We start from the raw sequence: 22396 nt of genomic DNA on the forward strand, positions 1-22396 counted from the left end.
CGAACGAACATACACATTCCTCCAGATGAGGACCTTTCTCCCTGGCTCTGATGAGGATGATGTTGTAGGTCATTACAGAGCATCTCAGGACATACGTGGGGAGGTGAGGGAAGGACGAATGACTTAGCACATGTGCACCTTTGACGTCACTGATGATTCACTGAATGCACATGTATCACCACCATAGAAGAACCACTGTACACATTAACGAGACTCAACAGTGATTTATTTTCATATTAACAAACCCTGATCTCCAACTCCATCACACACCCCACCCCCTGATCCCCAACTCCATCACCCACCCCACACCCTGATCCCCAACCCCATGACCCAACCCACACCCTGATCCCCAACTTCATCAGCCAACCCAGACCCTCAGTCTGTCCCATGTCCTGGCCAACAGGGCTTCCTTTTGTTCCCTTTTTGCACACGCAGGGGAGCACAGGACATGCAGCAATGGGAGCGTGTGGCGGCATGCTGGTCAACGACCACTCAGTAGGGGTAGCGGACACCGAACTGACTGGCTGACTGCCCAGGAGGTATTCCATGGTCATATTGGTTCCCCTGGCCATGGCCTCATATGAGGCCAAGATCTCTACAGCCAGCACACTCACCCTCTGGTTGATGAGGCTGTAGCTTGCATTGGTATGCACCGTACTCCGGCACAGCTGATCAATGGATCTGGCAACCTGCCTGGAGGCCCTCTGGATCAAATCATGCATGGCCTGTGAATGGCCCAATGGTTCCTGTGCAATGGCATGCATTTCAGCCTGCTGTTCCTCTATTCTTTCCAGCCGCTCCAAAATGGCCTGCCATGTGGGGCCCTGCACTGGCTGAGGAGATGGTCATGTGCCCAGACCCACATTGTGGGATGCACGGCCTGCCTGCTGTGCTTGGTCACCCGATTTGTCAGATTGCTGGAAGTGGAGGGCACAGTGAGATGGCAAGGGGGAGGGGAGGACTGCATGGGCGAGAGGCTGAGCAGGCATGAGGATTCAAGTGAGAATTGTCTCACAGGTGAATGTTGGTGACTGGAGGTGGAAGAGGAAGAGTCTGATTGCACAGTGTCAGTGGGTGGAGTGGGCTGGGCACATGGCTTACTGTCGTCAACACCCAGGCTGGTGTGTGGTACTCCTGTGTCCCCAGCAGTGGTGGGGGTGCCCCTGTTGTGGGTGGAGCTGCAGACTCTGTAAAGGCAATTGTGGCCGGTGTGCAAGTGGCCACGGAGATGAACGGCGTTGTCGCCTTTGATTTATTTTCTTGGGGGGGTACACTCCCACTCCTGGCCGAGCCATGGCCTGTGGCCTTTGTGGTGCTTGTTGGTGCTGGTGTGGCCTAGGTACTGGCACCTTCAGAGGGTTCCTGTGTGTCTTGTATATCTGTTGGGAGTCATGAAAGTGTGCGTCAATACCTTGAGGGAAATGTGTTTGGTGAGTTGTCATGTAGCGTTGCGTGTACTGTGTGGTCACAGGGTGCTAGGCCTCCAGGGGGGCATACTTCAGGTGACTGACAGCATGGCAGTTGACTGCATTGATTGATGTGTGTGCATATGGTCAGTGTGGGGGCCGTGCCTTGCATAGACCGTGCAGTCATGTTTATCATTGACCTACAGGATCGCTTGTGCGTATGTAGTGCAGGACAGATATTGCTTGCATATCCTGTAGAACTGTCGGCTGAGGGGTGCCCTGCTAGTTGTGGTGGAGTCATAACAACATGAGGTTGAACATTGTCTCCATGGGGGCTTTGCAGCTACTGGTCAGTTGCAGTGCTTGTTAGCTTTTGAAACACGTCCAGCGGTGTTGTTTACTTGACATGCGCTACATGTTTGGTACCATGCTTCTGTGGTGTATGTGCATGGGTGACTAGTGAGCAGGCAACGGGTGGTTGTGATGTGCAATGCGGCTGTGTGTCAGTCCTTGTTGCTTCCAGTTCATCCTGCTTGGTTGGAATGTAAGGGGGATCACGTCTTCAATGACTCATGTTATGGCCTGCAGTGTCACATGGATGGGTCATGCATTACCGGGGTTGCCGTCACCTGGATGCATGCCAGTTTGTGTATGTGTACATGCTAACGGGGTTGTTCTGCAATGGGCACATCATTCACTCACGTACTTAACAGGTTCTTATAGCTGCTGGCTCTGACCTCAGCCGAGCCCACACCCTCCAGGCCCACCATGTGGCTGATGCCGCTGACCATCTCCTCCCATGGGGTCAGCTGTACATGGTCTACTGTTCCGCCACATGTGGCAGCCGTCTCCCTGCGGTGGTTTGAGATTAGGCTGCAGACTCTAGACTTGAGATCGTTCCACCTCTTCGTCATGTCCTCTGCATCACGTGGGATATGGCCTACAGCCACCACCTTGTCCCTAATGTCTGCCCCAGATGGCATTCTTGTGCTGCTGGGTGGTCTTCTTTTGTTGGGCCCCGTAGAGTTAATCAGAATGGTCCACCACCTGCTCCGCTAGTACTGTCAGCTCTTGGTCGCTGAATTTGGGCTTTCGCACCCACAAATCTGGGGCTTTGGACTTGGCCTTCTCCCTGCAGACATCATTTTGCTTAACTCTGCGGATGGATGTCACTCCTACAGGTTGATTTTCAATGAATTCAGTTTTAAACATGACCACCACACTACTTCCTTTTCCTGCAATGACGATATTTCAATGGGGGTAATTCTGCTAGTGATAATTTCACCGTTAGTAATTCCGCAGGCGGATTTAGCAATGAAAGACCCAGCGGAAATGGTAATTCCACCAATATTTGGCAGAATTACCATCTGGGCCTCATTACAAGTTTCCCAGTATCCTGACGATAAATCTGCCAGAATACCGGCAAATGGAAATACTGATACCGGAACTCAGTCCGGTGGTATTACCTCCAGATTAGGAGTGCCTGTGTTGGTGGTAAATCCTTATTCCACTGAGTCCCGTTGGACTCCATGGGGGCATTTGCCGGTTATACCAGCTATATTTGCCGGTAGGGTGGCAGAATTACCTCCAGCTCGTAGCTGGAGGTAATTCCTCCACCCCACTGGCAAACTTGTACTTTGCTGGTGCGGAAACGTGCCAGTATATGGTAATACCGGCACATTCATTCCACACCAGCAAAGTTGTAATGAGACCCAATGTCATTGCCATCGTTTAGATCTGGGACATTTACATGAAGTGCAGCACGTGAAGTGAAATATATTGTTACCCAAAACAATGAATGCAGATATACCCAAATGAATGTCGTTTCAATCTAATTTTCCCTTCATAATACATGTTAAGGTGTTCTTGGCTAAATCCAAAGGTTCATGGATTCACTTCTGCTACAGAGCACTCAGAACTAAACGAAACCTTTCCATTGGCTCCAATTCCTGTTCCCATTTAGGGAAACCTGTCACGATCCTACCCACCTGCCAGCCAGCACTGCTACATGTGCACATTCAGAGACTCTGTTTATGGTATACTTGCAAAGTTAAAACTTGTTTTACCACTGCAGTTTTGGACCAATCTAATTTCAATTTCATGTTTCATTACGTGTTTTGGGTTAAACCAGCAAACTACTAAGAGCTGGAGAGGCCCTGATTGCATTCACCTGTTCCCAGCTACTGTAGGCTAGGCTGCAGAGAGCGGGAGAACCATTAATTACAAACCATTGCTGCTGTCTACTGAAGCCAGGGCTGGGCTTAATTGAACACAGCTGCCTGAGACTGCAATCAGCTCCACCCTGTTGGCTGGGAGGGCCTTTATAAGCTCACTTTGGTGCTTGTACTCCTCTGACCAGTTTTTGACCTTTCCTGAAAATCCTCATTTTGGCTTTTGAATCCTGTTGGCTGTTGCTGCTTGCAGCACCCTTTCCAGTCTGCTTTTGCAGTCTGCCAGTTATTGAACCTTTCCTTGATTTCCAGCTGTTGACTTTTGTAACCGTGTCCTGTTTGCTGTTAAAGACATTCAGTTCTTTACAGATATCTTTTCTGACTTTCTGCTTCACAGACTTGTTCTGTTTCTGCCTTGCTTATCTCTCTTTCTCTCTTCTCTCCCAGCCTTTTGTAGTTTTACTGTTTGTTGCTGGCCTGCAATATTCCTGTCTTCAGTGCATAGTTACAGTGCCTGTTCTTAAGTACTCTGATTTTCCTGAATCCCTCGTATTCGCTGTGTTGGCAGCGACCTATCTTGCCTGAATCCTTTGACTTGTGTATTCTGATATTCCAGTCTCTGCTTTGTACTTTGTTTCTCTATCCTCTCCTGTACCTGGTTATTTCTTTCAGCGCTGCTTTCTATCTGTATTACATCTTGGTCTTCTGTTGTGCCTCAGATTTGAATCTTTTCACAGTGGGACCGCTGGGTTGGTATCCGTTCAGATCGTATAAGGGAAGAACTTCTGTTGTCTTTGCCTAGTCCATTGAAGTCTTACCTGCCTCACTATATGGTCTCCAGTTTTAACCTTGCACAGAGCACAAGTCTCTTCAGCACGCCTATCTCATGACACAGCTGTATGACCGTTGTTAAGAGTAATCTGCTGGTACTGATCCCAAGGGCTTTCCCTGTTCCCTGGAGACCCCTTATCATATTCCAGTACACCCTCAATTCTGATCAACTCATGTTGCCCAGTATATTTGCTTGTCTTTGCTTTCTTTCTGTCTCTTTACTTACCGCCAACTCCTGCCCCTGCAGTTCCTGTGAATACCTGTCTCAACTCATAATAGCTTGGTATGTACCCTTTTACTGTTATATGCTAGCATTGCCTCAGGAATCTTCCTGAATCTACAGTGCAGACAGTGAGATATAGCGTTTGCCCCGTGCTCTCTGGCCAGAAACCTGACATACCTGACAAAACCTGAGCACCTATAAGATGGTATTCTCCCAAGAAGCACTATGGGAGACCTTCCTGGCAGTTGATTTGCCTAGTTCCTGCTCTGAAATGCCTGTCTATTGCGTTTACATGCCCCAATGTGCCCTTCTGCATCTAGCTTTTAGAAGATGGATTCCTACCGTAAGAACCATAGAGTCCGAGATCCTCCTGACAAGGATTTCCTGACTGGGAGCTCCCGTCTTCTTCTCAGCCACAGTTGGCTGAGGACTATCACTGCAAAGTGCCATCCTGCCATAGGCCGCAACTACCAGACCAAGCTTAGGTGCTGGAGTGAAAGGATCACTATTACATAAATGAATGAAACCAAGCTGAGTGTGGCATCGGGCCCAGTAACTCTGCATCAGTGCTGCATCAGAAGTCTCCGGTTCCGAGGACGTTAACTGGAAGTTGGTGCCAGTCAACTCCCCTTCCAAAGTTGTTGCCCATGGGTTATGCCTTGTTAACCAGGCTCAGAGAGGCTGCTGGCTGCAGTTTGGACGCTTGAACAAATGGTGATGGAATTTGTGTCCTACAAACTAATTCATGTGCAGTTTTACTTGTTACTCCTTTCTTCTCATTTCCATAGGACAGTGTGCCTGATACTTTTGCTGACCACATCAATAAAAACAGCAGTTTTATCTAATAAAACATAGTTTGATCGTTTATTTGTATAGCGCCTATACAACATGCGCTTCAAGGCAAGGGAGAGAGCAATGGAAAATACAATGGGCCTCATTACGAGTCCGGCGGTAGCCGTGCTGGAAAAACCGGCAGGCTGCCGCCGTACCCGCAATGAATTACCGCCTCTGTGATTGCCAGAATCACCGGGGCATTACAACCCCGGTGACCCTGTAATTCCGGAGGCGCCATTCCATTAATCCCCATTCCCATGGAGTCCCATAGGACTGGCGGGAGTGACACCACCTGCCTGCAGAACTCATCGTCTGCCGAACTCGTAGTCTGCCGGTCCGGACCGTTGTTTCCGGACCGGCAGGCTTGTAATGAGGCCCAATGACATTCTTACAAGGCCTTGAGACATTAAGAATGTGAAATTAACTATAGTACTAGGCCTGTCGACATTTCCGATAGTGCAAGAGCTATGACAATGATAAGGAGGGGAGTGGGGCGCGGGGAAGGAGATGAGGCAGACAAGCGACTATCGTACTAGGCCTGCCGACATTTCTGGTAGAGCGGGAGAGTTGACAAGAGGTGCGGGGAGGAGGGAGGAGGGAGGAGGAGAGGAACAAAACAAGTGACTATCGTACTAGGCCTGACGACGTTTCAGGTAGTGTTGGAGGAGGAGGGGGAGGAAAACACAAGTGAGAGAGGGGGAGGAACAAACAAGCTACTATCATACTGGGTCTGACGACATTTCGTATAGAGTAAGTGCGTTGAATATAGAAGGGGATGGGGGAGAGGAGAGAGGAAAAAGATATGGAGAGGAAGAGAAGACAGAGGAGCGACGAGGTAACAGTTCTTTTTTTTCTAGTTGTGTATTGTGCCAGACTCTGCTTCATCCAACTTGACCACCTACTGGGGAGTTTACCCTTGTGACGGGGCAAGCTACTTGGCTGGGTAAAGTAGCAAACAGTTTAGGGAGCTTTTGCTGTAGGAGTTTGCTGATATCCCAACCTCAAGGTTTCTCAGATGCAGCATGGAAAAGCTGAAATCTTGTACTGGCAGCTCTGAAAATCATGTTTGGTTATAATCTTCAATTTAGAGCCACTACTGGTCCTTCAACACTGAACACAATTTGATTGATTTTAGCTCCTTTTTTTCATTCACCCTTTCCACCTCTCATCCCTGCGTCATTCCACCTAGCCTTGCACCATTTATTATTTTTGCAAGATTCACACAGCCTAGTAAAGTTTCATTTAATTTTGAATTTAAAGACATTTTGTTTGCTTTCCTTGTATTTAGCACCTGAGATGGAGGTTTGCTTACCTGTTGATGAATTGGTGGGAAACTATTTAAAACAAATCCGATGCCCTAGATATTGTTCTCGCTGCTCAAGCTTGTGTTATTTAAAAGAAAACAAATTACCCATGATATAACTAAACATTTGAATGACAATAAGTGTAAAATTAGGAAACTGAAAAAGCTATGGAAAATATTTTTAAAACTTGGATGATTTTTAAACTTAAAATTGGCCAGAGCAAGCACAAGATTGCTGATTAAAACAGCAAAAGCAAAATATTATTCACATATAATATCCCAGGCTGAAAAAAAGCCCAAAGCTATATTTACAACAGTAAAGAAATGAATTTAACCTTTAGAAATAGACCAGTAAAAAAATTGATTTGTCCTTTAGAAATTGGATACCTCTTATGTTCTTTGTGAGAAATTGTATCACTTTATTGACAAAATAAATGCCATCTATGATGGATTGCGAACCATAAACACAGTTGCAGGCTTACATTCTACTCATCAACCAGAGAACAGAAACTGGCATAGTTTTACTGTATGAAATTTTGATGACATTTTTAAAGTTAGTCGTAAATTTGGAATCTACATTCTAAGACAAAAGATTTGATACCAGCAAGGATTGTACAATATTTGTCATCAACAGCACTGAAATCCTTATATCAGATTATGGCTTGTTCGATGATAAATGGTGTATTTCCCAGTTATTTAAAATCAGGGATCTCCTGGCTAAAAAAAAGATAATCAGAGACCACTGAATTGAGTGACTTTCATTCAGTGCTCAGTTTACCATTTTTGGGAAAATTTCTATTAAAACATGGTATCATTATAATTAGTAGATTTTATACATAGTCCAAGTGTATTGAAATCTTATCAATAAAGATTTAGAGCTACCAATAGTATTGAGACTGCTACAGTACAATTGATGGATGATTTCCCACTAATTTCTGATTGTGTGGATACCTATTGCTAGTGCTTTATCAGTAGCATTTGATACAGTGGCTCATCAGATGCTGCTGGCACCCTTCTATTTTGCATAGGTGTTGTCGGAGTGTTCTTAAATTGGTCAGAGCTTTTCTCTCAAATAGATAGCAGGTCATTCAAATTGGCCCTGCCAAGTCCTCTCTTCTCCTCTCCCAGTTTGTTGATGTATCCGCCCAGGTTGCATTGTGTCCTCATCATTGTTCAGTTTATATATGAAACCCTTGGGAGACATGTGGTGCCACATTTTGGAATCAATATACATCAGTATGTTGATGATACACAGCTCTATTTAGCCATTAGATCCAAAAAAGATGTTCTTCATTTAAGTAGTTGTTTATCGGCCATTGAAGATTGGATAAGAAAATCCATTTAAAATGTAACCATCTCAAAACTTAATTTCTGCTTTCTTCGGCATAAAAATAAGACCTTTTTAACCAAGGCATGGTTATTCTCACTCACTCTACGGAACTCTGTGTTAAGTTTGTCATCTCCTAAATCTCTGGGCTTTTTAATCAATACAGATTTGTAAATTAGATTCCACATATCACACAAAGGTTATTTGGCTCATTATAAACGTTCTCTTCTATCTAGGATTCTAGATTTTATTCCACCCGACTCATTACATTATGTAGTTTAATTTTTTATTCCGTCCTACATTGATGGCAGGAATGATGTACCCATGTGTATGCCAAATAATCCACTGACTCCACTCATGATGCTCTGACACTTATTTTTAGAGCTAAAAAATTTGATTCTGTAACCAATTTTAAAGACCTTGCATTGACTCCCGTTGGAGGATATTATTTATATTAAACTAGGTTGTTTAATCTTTAAGGCCTTAAGCTTAGGTCCTCACCTCTTATCTTGCCTCAAAACTGCATCGTTTGGCCTGGAATCAATCCTCACAAAACTGGAACAAATTTGTTATAGAAATTCCCAAAGTGAATAAAACAAAGACTCAGAAACAACTGTTTTGTTGTGCAACTCTGTTATTTTGGAATAGTTTAAGTGTTTTTATTTGGTCAGCCTCTTCTTGATTCATTTGAGGCAAAAATGAGAACATTTATTTTTCGCAAATGACAATTAATGTGTTTTTGCCATCACTTTTATTGTTATCGTTAGAAGAGTTTTTTATGGATGAAGTTGTTGAATTATTTTAACCACATGCCTTATATTATGGCTGCTTTGATACATTTGGTTGGATTGTTTTACCTTATCCTTAGTGCAATAGCTCGATATTCTATTTGTTGTACAGTGCTGCAAGAGGCATTTATAGAACAGTCACTTTAGAGTAATGCCTTGAATAAATTTAAATAAAAATTTTCAAATTACACATTACTGATTAGATGGTTTTAGAGAGAGATGACTGCAATGAAACAGTAATATGCAAGAAAAGGTAGGCATAAATGTAACTTGAATTTCACAATTTGAGGCATTACATGTGCAAGTTGAAATTAGCACTGTGGTGCGTAATGATGCATCCGTGATCATGTTAAATTGTTTCAAGAGAGGAAACGGGTACATTTGATGGAAACAGGAACATATCTAAAAATCTATGACAATCAAACTGGATCCCCGGGGAAGCACATGATTTCATACATTTGTTATCTGCTGGGAAGTTTGAGGGATTTGCCTGACGAAACAAACAGCTATTTTTTTAATTGTTTACAAAACACCATAAATAAATGAATACATATATTATACTAATTTAGAACAAATGATGTACAGGTGTGTGCTTCTGGAGTTATGGTTTCTAAAGGGTAGCACCCCGGGAAATTTCAGAAAATGGAATACATGAACTACATCAAAGGCCACCTTTTTAAGGCATTTCCCGGGAAGATCAGAGTTTTTATAAAAGTAGTTGCTGATAAAAATACAGACAAGGCAAAGGGGTGGATTGACACAGGAACAGGTGTTAGGGCAATCAATCAGGAGTTATTTTCATATTTGAGATCTGATTAAGAGAACAATTTATAGAAAAGGACGCCTTGTTGTGTACTTTTCCAACAAAATAAGTTACTGAAAGGAAAATTACATGGTTGTGTAAAGAAAAAATTATAGGAATTTTGAGACCAACATGTGTGCATGTTCAATTAAAGGAGACGCGTAAACACCAGAGAAATAGGGCTCTTTGGGGGAAAAGGCTGTCACAATGCAGGTGCTGTCATGTGGAAAGAAGTTGGGGATAGTGTTCGCTATGCCAACAAACAGAAACCTTTGGACAATCAGACTTGTGTGTGGTGTGGTGTGGTTGGGTGTGTCAAATTAGACATAATCATGAAAGAGGCATGGATACAATGTGATCCCCTAAAACGATAGTGTGGGCGGAGCTGGATCTCATTTGTAACTGTAGCTGGCTCTGATCTGACTCTCTGACACTTACCTGTTGCATCTTGGGGCACACCCTTTGCAGGAAGAAACCTCTGACTGCCAACCTGATGGAATTGCGCTGTGATGTGAGAAAACATCTATATTGTAAAGACTCATAGTGCTAACGGTTCTCATCAAATGTACTGAAATATTTTTACTGAAACATGAAATCATAGAGTTTGGAAAATATTTGTTTCCAGGCCTCACTTTGGAGACAAATTAACAACAGACATCTGTTGCAAAAACATCCACTCAATTAACTTACTTTTGTTGGATATGTTTTGTTTCCTGAGCCTTACTTTGTAGATAGGCTGAGGACAGATAAGCTTAGGACAGATATCGCATACAAATAATCCACTGAGCGTTCTAACATTTCTGGATGAAATACAATTTTAACAGGTGAGAGATTGCATTTTTAACAGTTCTTTAGAAAAATAGGTTGTATTTACTCTTTCAGTTAAATAAAGGATTTATTGAGGATCATTTGAACCAATTTAAAGATCTGGTAATCTTGAACACACACACACACACAACCCTATGAGAATATCCATAGGGCTATTTCAGGGCAACAGAAAACCACGCTGTGTGCATTAACTTGTGTGTTTCCCATTCATGTTATGTTTTGTTTTTTACATTGTGATAGCTACTGTGTATTTATTGAAGTATGTTCAATTGGCGTTTACATGTGATTTTCTTCATGACAGTAATGTACATGTTATTTTGAAGTTTAAATATTTCATTCAATATTCACATTTTGTGTTTTTATATATAGGCCACGAAGATCATTTATCATGAATTACGATTCAGTGTTGCCCATTCGGTAAGCAGCTATTGGAAAAGCATACTTTACAGTAGCTGGGGTTAGACTTTAAGAACAGTTGAACTATGTTGAATTGGGATTAAAGCACATGTAAGTGTGCCCAATATGAAGGGGACTTCAGCTTTTAGGTCACAAGGCTCTACAAGAGTTGGTGGCACTGCTGAGAAACCATGCATGTGCTTGCAACTCTCTAAAACATGTTTTGGGAAAAAGGGAAAGCACATTTATTCTGTGATTGTTTTTCAAGAAATGTTTGAAAAATAGAATACAGCAGTACCTCTGTATAGCCAAAACCATATGAGGTATAGTATGGCATCCTCAGATGTCTTAGACTATGACTTAGTGGCCATCCAATGCTTCAGACTGATGAATGGAAGCAAGAGTTAGGGGAACGCATGGTTGCCAATGCTATACACCTTGCACATGATGTGGACCTGTATCATGAACTGATACTCTACACGGGAATCACAAAGAAGTAATCAGTTGCGTTAAAAGGGATACTCTCTTAATGTTCAGGTCTCAGTTTGGCAGCTCAAGCATTCCCTTCTGTTAATCCCTGGTTATGTAGCTGTCATAATCTCTCACATGTATTTTCAACTTCAACATAAACCCAAGCCTATGATGCCTCCAGGTGACTACAAATGGATAATTAGTGGCTTCAGTAGACCTCAGCTGGGAGCTCGATGTAGTCCGTGCTCCACCTTCACTAGTTTCCTCACTCTGCCTCTTTACAAGAGACAGTCAATCGTCTCCTCCTCTTTTCTTACTATCTGAATCTAGTCACGACAACCAATATCTCCAAGTATTTCATTACCCTCATATCTTACTGTGCCTTTTCACCATATCTGCTTCACACAACCTGAGTACTGCCAAAGGGAAGGTTGTGATGTCTTACATTTCAGGCTTAGGTGGCTTTCTCGCAACTATTCAGGCATCAGCCTATTGTGCTAAGCTTCCGACTTTGTACTTTTAAGTCAGGTGGTACATTTCACAGGATTTAAGATGTTTTGCACTCTAGGAGCCAAGAGCTCCTAGAATTTGAACCTGCTCAGATGCAGTCCTTGACATGTGTTCTCCCTCCATCCCAAATAATTTCTTTAGATTCTATTTGCAGATATTTAAGGCACATTCAATGTACTATTGTACATAAAGCTTTGGTCCTTGGCATTACCCTGCACATGATGCAGGCAATCAAAAGACTATGGTGAGAAAACAGCACTCTTCCCAGGAGGTAAGGCCATTTAACTGGGGCATATTCTTGCAAATACTTGTTTTCATTTGTTCACTCATTATCTTAACTTTGTTTATTTTCAAGCCGATAAGGACAAGAGCTGAAATTCTAGTGATGTCACCTGTCCGTAAAGAATAGCAAATGGTCACCAGAAACCTTTACTGGCCTTCCAAAATGACACCATCAATATTACGTATGGAAACGATGAGAGCGGACAGCCTTGGTGAGTATCGTGATCCATTTGGAAAAATGTTTACTTACTTTACTTTGTCAGATCTAGGCATGCAGTGTTTATGCTCCAGAACCCCTTTCTTCCAAAATTGACCACAAATATGACCTCCAAACGTAGTCAAATGCTTTTCTGCATTTATGAAGATTGCTGCCCGTGCATACAGGTCTTTGCTCTATTAATTGCTTAGCCATTAACCTAATGTATCTTTGTGGGGCTGATGTATCAGATTATAACTTTTTCCACGGGTTCATCTAGAATTCCTGTGAAGATGTGTAATCAGCTATGCAATCGTAGTTCTACCATATGGTGAGAACTTGATCATTACATTGTAACAGCCAAAAGATACCTTAACACTGAACCATGACCCACTCTGGTAATGTACAAAAATTACCAGCTGAAAACAACTATTCATCTACCAATACTCAGTTTACTTTTTATATGTTGTGTAACCTACATAGCTAGAAAATGATTTAAAAAAATGAAATTGTTTATGGATGCCATAAAACAATGCGTTATTTTCACACATGCCTCAGCCTAATTAGCTCAGAAATTCTTTGAAAAGCGATTAGTCCTCCTGCTTTATCTCGAACTCTAGAATATCCAAAAAGAGAATACATCACATTGTTGACAAGGGAGGGCAATCAGGACCAGATTTCCAAAGGTGTTTTTAAAAATCCTATTATATATAATCCCAAACGAGATTTTAAGAATCAAACTTTTCATAGTTAATTATATAATATTAATTGAATCAGACATATCATATCTTTTTTTTTACTTCGGTTTGGAAATACTTCTAGAAGGTTTAGCTAAAAAGTATACTTACAACCTTCCACAATGGTTAAATGTTATTTTATCATTCTCAATTATGTGTTTGGTAAATTTGCATTATGAATTTGCCCGTTATTGTCCTTTAAAGGGTTTATCACCTACTCTGCCTTCCCCATCGGCACTATTGGGCGCCCACCCTTTTAAAAATATGTATTAATCCTTTTACGCAGTCCCCTGCGCCTAATATTGTTCTTGATTGACCAAATTAAAATGGCGAATGTATGTTTTTCTAATATTAAAAACCTATTTCTTTCAACAAAGACATTCAAAGAACATGCACAGATGCAACACACAATGAAAGGTGCAATACTACTGTATAGATGTCTCCAATTTGCCCTTTTTAGCCCTCTGCAAATCAACCTGATGTTTATGTACATAAAACATCTCTCTCCATACCCGGCAGAATATGTTTTTTTCATGTGAGGCCACTTCATAATTCTATACATTTTGAAGCAGTCAGAGAACAATGTTGAGATAATACTTAAGCACTTCACCACCTGATATACGTCATTCAATTCCATAGTGCTCGTTTGTAAAGGCACCATATCCTAGGAGTACCTCTGCTATCTCCTCTTACCGACGTTGTTCGTACTTTCTGCTTGAAATGAGAACCAGTTCTTAAATAAAAATAAATACACATGCACCGGAAGGAGCACAATGCTGGAATTGAAACTGAAATATGGGAAGTGACCAGTAAGCTAATAAGTACTTCATTAGTAAGTACCAAATATAAATATTGTGCCAGATGTAGATGATACTATACGAAAAACTAGTTTTGCATTTCTAAAGAAGGGGGATTTATATAAGTGTCCAATTCTTCACCATGGAAACACAGGTCGTCAAGACATGTTTGCCGAAAAATTGGGAGCGCATGTTGCACTTTCGTACCCTCTGCCGATGCGGACAATGGGACACTATCACATTTGATAGCAGCAGTGCATATCTCGGAGAAAGAATGAAAGAAGAAGAAGGAGGAGTGCAGTCCAGCACATGGTCCGACAACCTGTTGGAGTGAGTCCAGTCATGGCTTGGAATGACCATGAAGCTACTGATACCCATCATCGTCTTTTTCTTGCTCATTTTTTGTGTGTACCAATTGGGACTCAGGTGTTGTGCAAAGTCTATTCCTAACAGTGCAATGATGATGGTGACAATGGGCAACACAGCAGGAGTAATACAGGTAACACATGAAGCCCAGGTCCAAACAGGAGAAGATTCAGAACCAAAATATAGAATGACTGCTATATATAACACTGGGTACATTGTACATCCATTCTGGCACAGCACAATTAAGGAACCCCAGGAATTAGAAAGTATAATGAAGTATGGGTAGATCTGGAGGGGATGGGGGCTGTAACTACATGACTTCTACCCCAGATGAATATGCACAGGCAGGGGAAAGCCTTAGGGTGGTATGTCAGGCCTGGATGCCAAGAAAGGGAACCCCGGCTTGGGACGAAGCAGTAGCTGAGGAAGCCGAACGGAAACGTTTGGGAGAGTTGCAGTATTCGTTACTTAAGTAACGAAAGGGGGGAATGTAAGGGAGGAAGGGTCTCCCAGGTCCCCCTTCATTCCTAACAACGCACATGATATGCTCATTCCGTGGTTGACAGCACACCTCTGTCCAAGGTGTGAGGTTACCATTGAATGACCCATAACTGTGCATGGCCAATGAGCCGCGAGACTCCATTTTGTGTTAGCTACCAACTCCATTTTCTATTAGGCCGCATACAAACGCTGAATGCAGGCCTGCACCTCTCCCCTTCATTTTCCGCGCACAGCCAGCATGCCAACCCCCCACCTCCTCTTCTTTGCCTTCCCCAGGGCTGTCCTGTTCTCACGGAAGCTTAGGCGTGAAGTGTAATGAGCTTAACACTGTATCTCTCCTCTTCCTTTTACATCACTGCCCTGTGTGTGACCAGGCCGAAGCCTGGTCCTGGAAAAAAACACCCATCTCCACAATCTGCCTCTGCACTAGCAGACCCCTTCTAAAGAAATATAGACCCCAAGCCCCCTAACCCTGCACCTCTTTGATGTAACAGTTGCATGCTCCTCGCCCATGTGCCACTCTAGTTCACCCCTATCACTAATACCATATGGTCATATATTTTTCTCACACTAACAGAGTAAAACACCCGCAGTAGATCCAAGGAGATACTTGATTAATGTGCTTTTGAAATACTGTGTTAGATAAGACACCTGGACCCATGTACTCTTACTTTTTATTGTTCAGGTCAAAAGCCTAATGATATATATTGTATATTGAGATTTATGAATAATGCTAAGATGTGTGTGGCCAAAAGGGCAAATGTTAGCTAGAATGAATTACAGCGACGTGGACATCACCTGACCCGCAGCCCTCCTAGATGAGCACAGCTGACCCGCTTGCTCCAAGAAGTTACAATCTGAAGCCAACCAATCCTGAAGCATCATCCCTATATGAAACATACTTACCAGTCCCCTTTGCCCAATGAACGTTACTGATTGAACCACCTATAGCACACGTCATAGATGACGTGTTTTTGTAATATAATGTGTATTTCTCGTTGTTGGGGCACAGCGCTCTCGGAGTAGCAGAGTCCTCTGCGTGCCCCATTTTAACTTTATATAAAGACTTATCTTTTACCTCACCTGAACTTGGTCCTGTTCTCATTTCCTACTGGGGTGTGTCCATTAGTGTCTCTTATTTGGTTATTTCACTGTAATTATGGGGAATGACAGTTTTCACATATGCCATCCTTGAATGTGCTGCATTTAATGTATTATATTATAATAAAAAGTTTTTTTGTTAAATAATTAAGCCCTTACCTGGCCGATGCCCATACATCAGCCAAAACTATAGGCGTCATCAATAGTTGTTTCTTTCTTTTATGCCTTGCTTTATTAACTTTTTTTTCTTTCCTTATTCATCTTCATTTTAGTTCTTTCTTTCTTTCTCCCTCCCTTTCTCTTTTCCATTGCCACTGATTATTTCACCCACCACTCTATGGCTGTAGCAACTCAGTTACCTCTAACTTTCTATATGGAGATCACAGTTAATGGAACCATCAACTTTCCAAAGGTTTATTTAGGCAGCTCTAGGTCTAAATTTTGTGCTGCCTTGAGTGAATGTGTGAGTGTGAGTGCGAGTGTGCGTGGGTAAAGGTCTGACCTGGACCAATAGTAAGCATTTACAATATATTTCAATAGCTTTGAAATGTCTACACTAGCTTTGTTTGTCCAAACACATTAAGTTAAAGATATTTTCCATTGTACATTAAGCTATGCACAGTTATTGCCCAGCCTTCCTTCAAACCAGACATATTTTCTAACACCCCAGCAGACCCTCAAGATTCTGCAAGCTTACACTAGTGTGCTTTCATGATTTAGTCAATACTTAATTGAAGGTTGCTATTTCTCCTATCAGGCTCCCCTGCTCTGGAAATCATTACCACAATTTCTGAGAGGCAGGAGTGAAATAGCCCTGTAGGCACAACTCCTCTCTAGAACGACAACCAGGAGTAGCTGAAAACAGTTTAGCTAGCACAATAAGGCTGCATTATTGAGGTTCCTTGTAGTTCCATAGAGCTGCGGACCAGAACCATAATCTACATTCAGAGTTCAATATAAAGTATTTGATTTTTAGACTATTCATCTGGGGGGTCCTCCAGGGGCCCCTGGGTAATGATGCTCAGTGCAGTTGGCCATTTCACCTTTCCACAGGTGTGAACAGAAAACTGTATGTAAATGTTGCAAGCCTTGATTGCTGCAGACTTGCACCCGGCCATCCCATAGTTCAATGCCTAATGTCTTGTAATATTTTTGCATGACATCTCAGGGCATGTGGTCTACACGAGGCAAGTGTGCTGGCAGCCCCATCAGAACCCACTAGTGGTTAGGGTTACTCTGTATAATAGCCATAAAAATACAGATTAAAAAAAAGCAAATGTTCAGGAGTCAGTGAACCACCAAGGAAGACATCACAGGAATCACTGAAGGATATAGGGCCTATGCATAGGTTATGCCACCTATTTAGCTGCTCAGAACTTCAGATGTGTTGCCTGGAGCACTTTTTCCTACATTTCACTCTCTTTCCAAACTTCCTCCCCTTCCAGTGATCGCTTTGGGTGATGTGCTGCCATGCTAATTGCATTATGCCGCTGTCCTCACCCACTTCCTCCTTTTACAGGATTTTAACAATCATTTTGGGACTAAAATGTTATTAACCATTTCAGAAGGGAAAACCCACGCTTCTCAAAGAAGGAATGGAGAAATAGATTCACACCATCAGAGCGCTTGATTTGTGCTAAAGATTGCAGTACACAGACATTGCCAAAACCTCTTCAGGGTAGACTAGAGAACAGGGTGTAACAGAGTAATTGGCTCGTAGGAAAAGACTACCAACAGACTGTCCATAGCCCAAACTAGTTAAGGGACTTTTGGTTAGTTTTCAACATTTGCACATAAACTATGTTCCACAACTTCATCCTTTCAAAGTGATGCTTCACCTTCTCCAAGTCAAACCAACTTCTTAAGATTTTGTTGGGGTGATTTCCGTCCATACGACTGACTATGTGCACTCCCGTTTTCTTCTTCTTCAGTCCAGAATTACCACTCTCCCCCACTTGTATCTGAAATGTATTTCAAAATAATCAGATTGTTCCAATTTCCTTATCCTTTCTGATGTTTGAGTATATCCTATATTGTTGGCGTCTTCATCTCCATTCCCTTCAATTATTCTTTCAGCACGATTCTTTGAATTTCATATTTTACATAGGAGGTCATTACGACCTTGTAGGTAGCAATGCCGCTATTTGCGGCGTGGCTACCCCCATTCTGGGTACGGGTTCCTGAAATGGGGAAATACCAGGCCATTCCGACCTTGGAGGGCCCGGTATTTCCCCATTACAGGAACCCATCCCCATTCCTATTCGAGCCCCCATAGGGCTCAATGGGAATGGGGAGCATGCTAACAACGGGTCCGTTCATGACGGGCCCGTTGTTAGCATGCTGGACCGCTCACGGGACCCACTAAGGACGCCTGGTAAAACCAGGCATCCTTAGCGGGTCCCGCGAGTGGACCTCGTAATGAGGCGGTAGGGGGTTAGCGGGCCGGCTCCTCTACCGGCCCCGTTAAGCTCCTGCCGCCAGGTTCGATATAACCCCCTCAGTCTAATGAGCATTGTTGTATAGTTTCTGCTTCTAGACAGTACTCACTTTCTCCAGTTTTCTTTTATTTCTAAGTAAATGCTGATTCAGCCTTTTATGGCATCTACTCAGTATTGTGTCTTTTAGACTGCTTAGGGTTTTCTGTGTTTCCTAATGAACATGAACCATTTTCTATATTTCATAATAATTCCTCCCTTTATTTATATTTGGCCGTTCTTGCCAATCTTTCAGTACTTCATTCTTTATTACATATTCTTTTACCCTTCACACAAATTGGCAAATCCATCTCCTCTCATTCCATTCCCTTTTGCCACGAAATCGTCTGTTATTACCCAAAGAGTGCCTTATTTGTGTCATGATATTACTAAGTGTCTTCGATTGATAGCTCCCTTCCAAAGGGGACTTTGGACAAGAGCCCAAAACCCCAATCTGTCCTACAGATGAGGGTATATTTAGGTGCATTGGGGGTATTGCCAGCGGTGGATTCTAGGGTATGTATAGATTGTTAAGCCCCTACAATTGCACACTTGAGTAAACACCAAGGAGCCACTAAAGTGGACTCCAGAAGCCGAGAAGGCATTCACCAAAATATATTAGCTTAGCCAGTGTTCCTGCATTGGTGCTCCCAGACTACAGGAAAGGATTTACGTTATACTGTCATAAGAGGTATGGCTTTACACTAGCTGTCCTCATCCAGAGACAAAGCATTCACCATATGTCTGTGGCTTATTATAGTGAACAATTCGAACCAGTAACAGCTAGGATGCTGCCTTGTTTGTGGTCAGATCAAGCTGGCGCACTCACAGTAGAGCAATGTGTGAAAATTGTGCCACAATCGGTAGTCTTCCTCTTGTTGAAAACCAAAACTCAGGACATGTCCGTATCCCAAGCTAGTAAATACAAACTATTTCTCATGAACTCCAATGTTACTCTGACCAGATGCCCAGTGCTGAACATAACCCCATGATTGTGTTGAATGTGTTGCTATCGCCGATTTCTTATTGACACCCCGAAAAAAACGGAGGCAGACCTTATTTACTTAACGGATGGCTCATGTTACTGAGATCAGAATGGGAAATTGGTTGCTGGTTATGTGGTATGTGCATCTGGAAAGATGGGAAGTTGGCTCAGGTCACTTTTGCACAAATCCACAGCTGATGGCACTCACTTGGGCATGCAGGCTAGCTTCTCAACCATCTGTGAATATTTTTAGTGATTCAAGGTAAGTGTGGAGCCCCGACTTTGATCAGCTCTGGTGGCATAGAGGATTCTTGACCATGACAGGGTCCCCCATTACAAATTGCCAAAATGTTAACGCACTCCCCAACACTATCATGCTCCCTGAAAAGAAAGATATAGCCAAATGCGCTGCTCATCAGGCTCTGGATGGCAATATTATTTGCAGGAATGATTTTGCAGACAGAACAGTGAAACTAGCTGCAATACTAGACTCAGAAGATTAATACATACTGCCAGTTAAGGCCAGTCCTTAGCCTGCCATATATAAAACTCAACAGGAATTGGCACAAATGCAAGAAAATGCTCTATCCAGTGAGAAGGACAAGTGGTCTAATAGGGGTTGTTGATTGCACAGAGATTCTCTGTGGCGAGATAAACAAGGTTGATTAGTGGCACTAATATTTTACTGTCACATCTTGTTAGAGTATACCATGGCCAAACTCATGTAAGAAAGTGTTGGGAAGGAAATGAACCATTCCCACACCCCTAGACACTATAGGGTGAGACACACCCGAGGAAAACACCTGTAATATGCCAGGGGGGTGCTGCTAAGGGACCGTGCATGGACATACCATTACGCTAACTGTAGATATTTAGACTTAGTCTGCGCATAGAAACAGGTGCCATTTTGTAGCTATGGCAGAAACATTGGGCCTGCATAGCAGCGCAGTAGACACAGGCCGCAATCCTGATGAATAGGCCCAAGCGCTGACAAGAGAGAGACCTGCACTGTTAATTTCCACAGAAACCCTCCTTTGTTCTACAACTGTTGCAAATACACTTTATCCCAATAAAGAATGTGTCCTGCAAGGCCATGAGGCTAAGCGCCTCGCTACACGTGTTATACAGCCAGGCCAGAGCAAACCTCTGAACCCCACCCAGCCAACTACGAGTTATAGCCCCTACAACTGTCCGAGTGCCAAGACCCCTGAATTCCAAGATACCAACTGACCCCAGGCCACCGACCATAAACCAGACAACCATAAAATGGTCCCCTATCTGTACATTCCAATGGCATGACTTGTAATGCGAGGTGCGACGAGGGATACATTATAGTTCAAAAGCAAGGGTGGAAGCCTTGGACGCCGGTCGACGCAGCTGGGATGAGTGAAATGTGTGTGGGTCAAAGTGACCTTGAGCCTCCCCCTGTTCCAGCCCACGATCATGCCAGGTGCCCTGTGTAGTAATAGAGTAGCATTTTTATAATAACACGTTTTAATTGTATTCTCGACCGTAGTTCCCTGGAGAAGATGAGCCCAGCTGACCCCACGTGATGGAAGACAGACTGGGCTGGGGCCAATGGCTTGGCATCCCATATGAAGTAGGCTGACCATACATAGGGTCGCACCAACCAGCCGTGCCGGTTTTTACTGTATACTATTGATGCTGTGCCCCTTTTTAAGCTCTTGCTTGCACCCTTTTTGCTCAGAACGTTCCTGGCCAGCACAGTTCACAGTACCTATTTTTTGTATCATTAAAACGTGTTATCCTTGTAAGAATCTCTTGCCCTTTTTTTCCCTAGTGGGTTGTATTATTTCTGGTGTGAGCGTTTAGGGGCGTACCTTCAAAAGGAAGGGATGAGTTTGTAATTGAATTAGTCCTGGTTTGCCCCTGAGTTCTCCAAAATGGCTCAAGAGTATTGTAAGTGTTGCATTATCTGTCTCCAGAATAATGTAGGGAAGGCTGTTCCCGCCACCCAGGGAGCACATCCTCCCCCCCCCTTATGGCCCATTTTTGGGTCTTCAGGCCGACATTTCTCCAGCTTCCCTGTTTCAATTAGTGATGCTGGATGTGCTCTCTGTTTGGGTGGAGGAGTACCCCTGTCGAAGGGCAGACGCTGTAATAGTGGTTAAGATATAGGTCTGGGACTTTGTGCCCAAGGTTGGTGTAGCTGTATTATTAAGAGCGACCAAGGGTTGACTTTGTAAATAATGTGAAAGCGCTCCAGACAACTCTGAATGTGAAACACAATTTACATTTACACCACCTCCAGTCAGAGAGGAGAAACGGCATAATTTAAAAATAAGTTAGTAAAAATATGCCAAGAAACAGGGTTAACGTGGCCTGACACCTTCCTCTTGTGTCATTCAGTATGCAAAGTACTCCTAGCAGGCAAACTGGGCTCATCTACAAGATCTCATATGGGCAGTTTATGAGGCTTCCCTTATAGCCACATGTAAAATCAGTCGATGTTAGTTTACACTTAACTAATGACAAATTACTGGGGTATATGAAGTCCTTAATTTCATAACAAGGTGAGGGCAGAAGTCCTAAGGAACCAATTGCGCCTGACCACTCTCTGCAGCCAGGTGATTTTGTATTGTTACGATCCATCAAAGGAAGTCGTCTCTGGCTCCATGCTGGAAGGGGCCACACCAAGTGTTACTGACTTCAAACTATGCTGTGAAGGTACAGCGGCTCCCTATGTGTGTCCATGTGATCCACTGCAAGCTGGCTGCCGCGCCAATCAGCTGAAAGCAAAAGTGTCTGCTTTATGCGCCACAATTATATTAGCTTCTTTTCTGATTTCCAAGGCCTCTTATGCATTTTCTTCTGAATTAATGCAAAACTATAACCTCTCGAATATGGTAACCACTTCTGATTTTGAATCCTGGCCATGGTACACGAGGCGATTCATAATTCATTGGCAGGGGGGACATGTGATCTTAATGGCAAATGGGATTGCGCTGGAGAGATGTGGTTAGGCTTTCTCCCAAGACCAGCTATGTGTCCCCAAGGTGGTGTTCCTTACCCGTAAGAAGCTCTCCCTAATGTGATCTCTGTGGAT

The 22396-nt window shown here is 43.1% G+C and overlaps 1 long non-coding RNA gene across 1 annotated transcript in view; it reads right to left on the reverse strand.

Annotated features, from left to right (window-relative positions):
• Positions 1-22396, reverse strand: part of LOC138473804 (uncharacterized) — a 160316-nt gene that overhangs the window by 103877 nt on the left and 34043 nt on the right. The window contains exon 2 of the long non-coding RNA XR_011268927.1: positions 10124-10189. This is a non-coding gene — a long non-coding RNA (uncharacterized lncRNA). The remainder of the gene's footprint in view (positions 1-10123; positions 10190-22396) is intronic.

The sequence above is a fragment of the Ambystoma mexicanum genome, chromosome 8 (genome assembly GCF_040938575.1).
Source record: "Ambystoma mexicanum isolate Mex_15411 chromosome 8, UKY_AmexF1_1, whole genome shotgun sequence".
NCBI lineage: Eukaryota > Metazoa > Chordata > Amphibia > Caudata > Ambystomatidae > Ambystoma > Ambystoma mexicanum.